The sequence below is a fragment of the Panthera leo genome, chromosome C1, assembly GCF_018350215.1.
Source record: "Panthera leo isolate Ple1 chromosome C1, P.leo_Ple1_pat1.1, whole genome shotgun sequence".
NCBI classification, from domain to species: Eukaryota; Metazoa; Chordata; class Mammalia; order Carnivora; family Felidae; genus Panthera; species Panthera leo.
The window spans coordinates 99091812-99101559 of NC_056686.1; the positions used below are offsets into that span (position 1 = coordinate 99091812).

The 9748-nt window shown below is 51.3% G+C and overlaps 1 long non-coding RNA gene across 1 annotated transcript in view; it reads right to left on the minus strand.

The window, feature by feature from the left end:
• The window catches only part of LOC122228512, a 30204-nt gene extending 24150 nt beyond the window's left edge, over nucleotides 1-6054 (minus strand). The window contains exons 1-2 of the long non-coding RNA XR_006206637.1: nucleotides 5316-6054; nucleotides 3072-3182 (exon numbers count right to left, since the gene is read on the minus strand). This is a non-coding gene — a long non-coding RNA (uncharacterized LOC122228512). The remainder of the gene's footprint in view (nucleotides 1-3071; nucleotides 3183-5315) is intronic.
• Nucleotides 6055-9748: the final 3694 nt, after the last annotated feature.

A 9748-nucleotide genomic window follows, 5' to 3' on the forward strand; every position in this document is an offset into this window, starting at 1 on the left:
GGGAAGAGGGGACACAAAGCAGGAAAGGAAGTGGGAAGAAACAGAAGAAAAGGACAGAAAATGGGGGCTGTGTTGGATCAACCCAACAGGTCAAAGCACACTGAGGGGTCTTCTCCTGCCCCCTGGGCCACATTAGGGAGAAGCTGGATGAGTCAGTCCCTAAGGTGAGGTCTTCTGGAAGCAGTTATTAGCAAAAGGTTCTGTTTATGTTCTGGGGGTTCCGGACCCTTGCAGATTGGAGGCAAGAGACGAGCTTTCTCCAGAGAAAAAACGTGCACAAAGAGAAATTTGGCAAACAGTGTCAGGGAGTTCACTAAGCCCCTAGACCTTCATAAAAAAAAAAAAAAAAAAATGACCCTGTGTTCAGATGACGGCACGTCAGCAGCTGGGACTGTGTCACTTCTATCAGCCCCCCTCTGCAACGGGAGGCCTTCCAGAAACAGCTTCGGGGAGATGACCATTAATGGCAGCAGCCATGTGCACCCCTCTGCTGAGCCTGTCTTGCCCTAAAAGAATGCAATCCTCTCAGCCCACCCTTAGGCCCAGTGCAGTTTCCCAGGGGCCTAGACTTGTGGGGTCCCCTCGCCCACTCCAGGGCATCCGGTCACCTCTGTAGGAAGTGCTGTCCACTCTGTGCGCGGACATCCTCTGAGTCCTCTAGACCAGCACACAGATGGACCGAGGGATGGTGGCCAAACCACCAATGGGGAAAACATTTGCAACACAAATGGGTCCTCCAGAGCCAAGTTTCCCCCTCTCCTGGTGAGTATTTGTATCAGGTCGTAGCATAATGATTTCATATTCTGTAGAATCGAAATCTGGCTTTATGTAAACGTCACTGCCTTTACTGGAATCATCTGTCAGTTTCAACAAGGCTAGACATTTTCTTTCCTGTTTCTTGATCTACATCTGTCAACAGTACTATGGGCCAGAGTGATTCAGGGTTATAGGCTCCCATGCAGGGTCCTGTGGACCATCACGTATTGTTGTTCTTTCCCTAAAAGCAGAGGGGGGAAATCAGGGTCTATACACCCTACAAAAGTTAAACTACCTCTGTAATTGGAAAATAGTTCCAAGTTGAACAGTAAACGCTGCTTTGCACACTCAGCAGATCAAGGAATTAGCGAATTCACAGATTTTATTTCCGATTACACTTTTTAACGTTTTATGTTGAGATAACTATAAATTCAAAGAAAGTCGCAAAACATACACATATGCTAGGATCACAGTAGCCAAAAGGTAGACACAACCCAAAACTCTATTGATGAATGATTGGAGAAACGAAATGTAGCACATGCGTACAATAGAATATGGCCCAGCCTTCAAAAGGAGGGAAATTCTGATAAATACTACAACATGGATGAGCCTTGAAGACATTAGGCGAAGTGAACAAGCCAAACACAAAAGAAGAAATGTCGTACGACACTATTTACACGAGGGACCTAGACTGGGCAACTCATAGAGACATACGGTAGAAGGATGGTTGTCACTGGCTCTGGCACTGGGCGTGTGGGGAGTTACTGTTTGATGGACATGGAATTTCAGTATGAAAAGATCTGGAAATGGATCTGGGGGGTGGTTGGACAACGACGTGAATGCATTTAATGCCACGGCACCACATAACTACATAAAAGTAGTCTGAAGTATAAATTTTGTTACCTGTGTTTTACCCCCGCTCTCGCCAAATGTACAAGGAAGTCCCACGGACCCTTAACCCAGCCTTTGCAATGGTAACGCCCGTATGGCTATAGCACAAGACCAAAAGCAGGAAATGGACCCTGGTGCAATCCAGAGTGAATTCAGACTTAGACTTTACCAGTTTTACAAGCACTCGTCTGTGTGTGTGTGTGTGTGTGTGTGTGTGTGTGTGTGTGTGTGTGTGCAGTTCTGTGCAATTTTCTCTCCTGCATAGCCACTGCTGTGTTCAGAGTCCTTCACTGTCCACAGGGCTCCTTTGTGCTACCCCTTTAGAGCCACAGCTGCTCTCTTCCCACCAACCTCTAACTCCTGGCGACCACAAGACTACTCTTCATCTCCATAATTTTTTCATTTCAATAATGTTACATAAGTGAAATCATATGGTATGTGACCTTTTGAGATTCTTTTTTCTTTCTGCTCAGCATAATTGCCTTGAGACTCATCCAGCTGGGTGCCCGTATCTATAGTTAGTTCCTTTTATTATTGACTAGTATCCCATGATATGGATGCAGTTATGATTGTATTATTGTATGTAATAGTAACTGATAATTCTTCAATTCTTTGTCCACATTAAGACCACTGGTAAGTAGTCTTGACTCCAACATGGCCTCTATAGGAACTGCCATATCAGGGGCTCACTAGGGTGTCCGAAGTGTCCACCCACATAAGGGTCTTGAGACCACAGACTGTGTTTCCTTAAGGAAAGAGGTCTTATGGGGCAAGCTCTTTGGCCTGCTGTCCTTCACCCGTGGGGACCCAAGTGGACAGGCAAGATGATACAATGGGATCACCACCTGTCAACAGAATCAGCACAGTCTCCAGACCCCTCCTTTCCCACTTTAAGTGCTGAGAATGCCTGGGTGCATTGTGGAACGGGCAGCTGGGGCTCCTTTAAAAAGGAAGGTAAGCCAGTGTTCAAAAAATATATATGTATATGATGTTTCCAATTCTCGGAAGGGAGCTTTTATATTTCTGCCACCCTCCGTAGCCTTTGGCTGTTTCCTTGACTGTCCATCCCAATATGACATAAACTCCCAGCCCTTGTGCCTGGCCCAGAGCCCAGCACCCACTGGCACCCCATGAACATTATGGCAGGTGGTGGTGGTATTGAAGCAGGGGGCCGAGTCAAGGAGGGATTGCAGCAGATCACCAAATCCCGTGAGCAACATGTCATTTCTTTTGATTTCAAAAACCTGCCACCTTGGCTCTTTGACAACAGGTGGGAGTCGGGGAGAAACACTAAAACAGTCCCTTTCTTTTTCCTCCTCACTTGTGGCTCTGACTGTCCTGGCCCCTCCTCCCTCCACACCCACCGTCTGCCTCCCAGACTCTGGGACAGAACTCTGTGTTCTGGAGAGGGTGGGGTGTCTTACCTCGGAGCAAGTGGCCGTGGCCAAGGAGGTGAAAAAGGCACGCTGAGTGGGGGAGAGGCAGTTCAGGGGGGCTCTTCAGGCACAGGCATGAAGGAGCAGAACTAAAGTTGCCTAGAAAAACAAACAGGACACAGGTAACTTGCAGCCTTGCCCTCCATTTTTCCCGTCCCCACGTCCACACCTTCACTTCCCAGCCTTCGATTCCTTCCATGGGCAACCTAAGAGTTCACACCTCTAGATAACTGATGGGGGCAAAGATAGTCATGCCCCAACATACCTAAAACTGCCTTGAGGCCCCAGATCCCGGGACAGTTCCCAGCTGCTTGGCTCCCGCCACACAGAAGAATAAGGGGAAGGTGGCTGGAACTAACCTAGGGAGGACACAATCGCCGACATGGGCTCTTTGAAAAGAACAAAGGTGGTTTAAACCCAAGGGGTTGGCCCACCTTCAAGATCCCGAAGGTGACCGCTCATAGAGGGGCAAGGCACGCCAGCTTCCGTGAGAGTCGTTCCACAGCTCAACAAAGGGTCGGTGAAGAGCTGACAGCTGCATCTCTATGGAACCGTTAAGATTCCTCTAGCCCTGGCGATGGGGTTGAGGCCCTTCTCTGATGCCAGGAAAGACTCCCTATCCCTCAAAGCTTTGGAGATTTGGAGATCCCCGTGTCTTCATAAGCAGAGTTGCTGTGCCTTCTATCTAGGATTTGGTTTACCTGGGAAACTCCATGTCACAAACTCAGCATTTCTTCAATAAACTCCATATTCATGGACCATTATCTGGTGGCTACAAATAGCCCAGACTCCTGGTCTTTGTTCCTTAAGGTGGAAGATAGCGCCCACGCATATAAATCACCAAGTGCTAAGACCCTCTACTGAGATCATAGGGTTAATGTAGGCTCCAGTACATCCAAATGTTGGCTGGAAGGCGGGAGTCAGCAGGATTTCACCTGCATGGTCAATTTTTACCTAGAAGAGGGCTATGCCTGCATTAATTTGTGACTAATGGAATGTAAATACGAACTCACTAAGTGATGGATTGTAACATGAGGAGTGGTGAGTTATTCAAGAATCTGAGACACAAAGCTCATGAGAGGTCTATATTTCTTTTTTTTTAATTTTTAAAAAATTTGTTTAACATTTATTTATGTTTGAGAGACAGAGTGTGAGCGGGGGAGGGGCAGAGAGAGGGGGAGACACAGAATCCGAAGCAGGCTCCAGGCTCCGAGCTGTCAGCCCAGAGCCCGACGCGGGGCTCGAACGCACAAGCGGTTGAGCTGAGGCTCAACCGACTGAGCCACCCAGGCACCCCGAGAGGTCTATATTTCTAAGCACCGACAACTCCTTCCTAACAGGATGACCAGAGAAGAGTTGATTCCTGCCACATTGAAAGTGTTCTTATGTCCACACCTGCTCCCCAGTGGATGATACGATTCTTTCTCATCCTTCAGAGGGGCAAAGATTCAACCTGACCCTTGCACATGGCTTCTGGGGCCAGCCCCCCCTGAGCCAGATCCCACTACTATTCTCACCCACACAGAGGGGAGGGCCGAGTGGAGACTCGGAGGCAAGAAAGAGCATGGCGTCTCTACAGGCTGGAGGAAGGCCAGGGTGAGCACCGCAGTAAGTGCTGGGCACGACAGCACAGGATAAGGTTGTAGAGTCAGTGACAACCCACCTGTGCAGAACTTAGGAGCCACAGGGAGAGGTCTGCTCTTTTTCCCAAAGTCCAGAGCAGGGAAGAGAGTTTGCAAATTGCTTATATTGGTTTAAGCAAAGATCTCTTCCTGATTCAAGCCACATTGCAGGTGAGTGTTTGCTGAGCCTGACTCTTCTGAGCTAAGCCCTTGGCCAAGAAGGGAAACTTCCAAGGATGGGACAGTGACATAAGCAGGCAAGCCACGTCGCAATAGGGCTCGTGCTACAGGAGGAGAAGGGAACACAGGCTGAGGGGTCCTCTGGACAGCTTCCGCCCTGCTGGTGGCTCTGAAGAGGCTCCCATCCGCCTCACCCCTCCTCTGGCCTGCCTCTTCACCACCCCTGCCACCTTTCCCCTTAAGCAGCCCCACCCTGCCCGGGAACGTGGAGTTCTCTGCTGTGGGACTCCGGGAAGGCCCCGGACTGCAAGGTTGTGCAGACAGGTGGCAGGTGTGACGGCAGGAGAGCGGGAGGGAGGTCGAAGATGGAAAGTGAGGGGGAGAAGGCGGACTGCTCCAGAGTTTCCCCCTTACATATTCTGGCCCTTACCTGCGACAAAAAGCAAAAGGAGCAAGTTTGGCAAATGAATGAAATCCAATCCTGCCTGTTGGATTTGGTCAGGCCCGTGATCCCACGTGACTTGTGCTTGCCCCCCCCCCCCCAACCCCCTCCTTCAGCACCACCATCAGCAGCATCCAGGCAGAAAGCGCCTACTGTGTGCCAGGAGGCCACTCCGACTACGAGGATAGTAGATGGCTTCCAGGACTGGGGGTTCCCAGGACCTGGGTCTCTCATTGCTATAGCCAGGATGATCCCAGGTAAGCCACTTAGAACTCCCACTATCCCAGGAGGGGCTGACCCTCCAGTAGAATCCAGTCAACAAAATAAGGAGCAGCGCAGGCTTGTGGGTAGGGGTAGCAGGGAGGAGTAAAGAGATTCCCTCCTCCGAACTGGAAACACATCCTTGGCACTTGGCTCAGTTCTTGAAAGGCCCGGGTGCCTGTTTGCGCGGTGCCGCCCCCAGGCCGGGCCTAAGCCCTGAGGATGGGCGGGCGGGCAGGAGCTGGGACGGCTGTCTCTTGTTTGCTAAGGTTGCTTTCATTAGATCAAGCTGCGGGAGCTCGTCCACTGGCTCTGTAGGCGCGGGTCAGCTAAGGACAGGCCGATTAGCTTGCCCCTCTGGGCCTTTCTCTTCGTGACACCGCCTCTGGCCCAGAACAAAGGCCCCTCACTTTGCTCAGCCGCGGGTGTTGAACGCGAGCGTGCTGCCACCTGCTGGCCGCAGGAGCTGTTTTCAGGTGGTGAGGGGTGGGCGGGGCCTCGGGACCCATAGTGACGGGTGAGCCCCCCCCCCCCCCCCCGAACCGCCCCAGCACAGGCCCCCAGAGCCCCCTGGGCCAGACCTCTAGTGGGGAGCAGGTGGGGACCCCCTCAAAGGCCCACCTGGAAGAGCACCAGAAGTTTCCAGGGCCTGCCCTTGATGCCACGTGTGTTCCTCAAATGCCCAGCTAGCAGGAGGACCCTTTTAGCTCTAATGCAATCCTCTGGGCCCCAGTGCTGGGCTGGAACCGACTGATGAGAGCCGATTATTACATATTCAGGGCTCTTACAAGCTGCAGTGACAGCTTCAGATCGGTCACGGTGGGAGCATTTTCACCACGGACATTTGGCAAATGTTACAAATTAGAGGTCTCTCCATCCCACCGCTCCCCGCGGAAAGCCCCTCTCTAACTCCAAATAACGGTAACCCGGGAAGGGGAAGGTAGCCTGCGAGCAGGGATTTTCTCAGACAAACCACGAAGGATGGAATCGATGTCACCGAGAAGAGATACATTCCTGGAAAAGGGAACTTGTGGGGAAGAAATTTTTTTAACCCCCCTAGAACAGCCGATACCCCAGGTCAAGGGCCCTGCATCAGAAACAGCTGGGTTCCAGCGACAGCTCTTGGGCTCGCTAAACTGTGTGACCACGAGCCTCACATCTCAATGCCCAGTTTCCCTGTCTGCAGGTGTGGTTAATAGTAACATCTGTCTCCAATGGAATCGTCAGGTGATGCATTTAAATCTTAGAGCGTTGCCCGGCACAGAGGAAGCGCTCCATCTATGTTAACTGTGACCGTTATTGATTAGAACCCCACAACCTCAGCAGGGAGGGAGCTGATCTTCCTATCTTCCTCCTAAGACCAGTTTCACCTTTAGGTGCCCTTCCCAGGGCTGGGAGGCGGGGATTGGCTCCTCTGTCCTCCCCAGCATCTACACTTTGACCTGAGCTTCCTTTGGGCTCCTCACGTGTGCCTGTCCCCTGCGATCAGTACAACGAACAAAGTATCCCCTAGAACACAGAGAGTCATACGGTGGCTCCCTGAATGCACAAGCGTTAAGGATGTCAGCGGTAGACACCCGCAGAAGCCAAAGGTGTTCTGGAGAGGAGTTCCTGGCCGGCTTAAGGTGTCCAGTAGGTGGATGATCCCCATACCCGAATATGGGGATTAAGAGGTACAAACTTCCAGTTACAAAATAAATAAGTCGGACGCACGCACAAAAGATATCCACTATGTAAGTACAGAAAAGGCAGGACTCAAATCTGATTGTAACTACAAGACCTAAATCCTCTTAAAGTCGTATTGCCTTCTAACCAGCAGGAAAACTATTTCCCAAGCGTCTGACACTTCTGATTCCAAATTGACTAACCAGATGAAGCCATGTGATGCATGACTGACGGATTATTAGATCTAAGAGAGTTAGAGAGCGTCTTTGTTCAGAGTGGGGGTAGGAGGCATGCGTCTGGCTGAAAATTAGGGGCACTGTTGGTAAAACAGCGGAGGGAGAGCCCACAGTCACTGCCACTGCAGTCGCCTTCCTGAAGCTGTTCGCTTCTTGACCTCCAGGCACTTCGGGCTGACCCTCCACGCCCCCGGGATGATCTGTCACGTGAGTCCAGGCTGGGCAGGTGGCTGGATTTCCCCTGCAGCATTCTCTCTGCCTCAGTGTGACTTTGACCCCCACATCCCATCAGGCACAGAGTCCCACTCTTTGCCTCTACGGCACCTTTCCACAGTCTCCCTCCTTTCCAACCCTGGTCTCCTCACTGCAGCTCAGACGGCCACACCCACCGATCCGGGCTATCAAAATAATCCCCTCGTTGTTCCTTCTGCCCCCATCTGGCTCCCCTTTCAGTCCATTCCGCTGGCAGATTCCTCTCCCGGGTACAAGTCTCACCAAGACACATCCCTGCTCAAGAATGCCCATGATGTCCTATGTCCCGTCCCAAAGTCCAAATTCCTTGGAGTTCTGCAGACTTTCTATGAATCGGCCTTTGCCTGGGTGTCTAAGCTCATCTCCCTCGTATGCTTGAAGCTCCAGCAAGACAGGGCTGTGTGCTACTCCTGAGTAGGACTTGTGCTCCTCGGCCACTGTGTTTACTCGCGCACTTGCATCTGTTGGCATGCTCTTCTGGCCTCAGGCGGTCCCCGTCCTGCCCCTCTTGTAGATCTCAGGTCAGAGTCTTCCTCCTCCAGGAAGCCTGACCCCAGCTGGGACTGCTCTTATCACCCCCCACCCCCACCACTCCTCAAGTGTTGTCGCAGTGCTGTGTGCTTCCGTTGGGCTTGGACACAAGCACCTGCTAGGATGTCACCTTCCGCGGGGTTGGGGCCGTGCTTGATTTGCTCATCTTGGTTCCCCCGACAGCGACTAGCATTAGCACCTGCTATGGCAGCGACACTGATGTTTGTAGACTGACTTGCAGAGTTGAGCTAGTGTCCCACGGGAGCCAGGTGTGAATTTGAACAGCTCACGGGATGATCTGTGAGCCTTCAGCAAGTCAGAAAGCCGAGTAACCGTTGACCCCCACCCTGGGAGCAAACATTTGGGCTCCGCTGTAATATACAAATGTAGGTCCAGAGCTTCCATGAAGGAGGAGCCCCTTCTGCCCTACTGGGCTTGTGTTTGTGGGGTGATACACGGGACTGGTAAGGATAGAGGCCAGGCCCCTTTCCTTTCTTTGTTAAAGCTCAAAGTGTGAGTAGCCATGAAAACCAAAGCCTTTGGGTGGGTGGGGGGAGGGTGTTTAAAGGAAACTTTAAATTATCTAGACAAACCATCCATCGTTCGGCTGAGGAACCTCAGTCCCAGACAAGCAAGGGGAGGGGGGGACGGTCTGCCCAAGGTCACATGGCCAGAGTGGAGGGTGGCACGGAGACTGTCCTGACTCCCAGCCTGCTGTTTTCCTGCCCCGCCCTGCGAGCGGCGCGGGTTAAACACACCATCCCTCCTAAGCTCACATCGCGTTTGGGGAAACATGAGGGTCATGGAGGTTACATGTAGATTTGTGTGTTTGCTTTAAGCTTGCCATCTTGAAATGACTTTATGTTTATACAGCCAAACAGGGAAAGACCTGCATTCAATTTTCAAAGTTTAAATTCTAGACGTCATCCCAGCAGTTATTTTGATTGTCCCCGTCTCTGTTCGTTGTCACCTTTTTCCCTTGGGGAAGTATCAACATGCCTCTTCCGATCTTGTGCTGGGGCTGAGATGTCTCACTGGGATCACCCACTCTCCCTCCAGTGTGGAACCGGCCAGGTTTTATTGCAATAGATAAGACTTCAGACCTCGGGCTACTGAAAGGCCCTTTGTTTGTGGATTACAAGGGGGTCACTCAGTTTATCTCCTTCATTATGCGACCCTGCTTTTTTTTTTTTTTTTTTTTTTTTTTTTTTGAGTGGCAAGGTTAAGGTCCCGGGGCAAAATGTTGATGGAAAGGAACATTAAGCACCAAGTTGTACTGTGTTTGTGTTCATTCCCACCCATTTAACCTCCCTGAGCTGGTGAAGGTTACAACGACAGTCCAATTCTCTAGTGACTCACTCCAGGAAAAGGACATGTGACAAGAACCTGGCTCTCATGGGACTGCTTGCCAGCGGTGCCATGACAGAGATGGCATTGTTCGGGGAAGATTCAGGAAGTCAAACATCCGGAGACAAG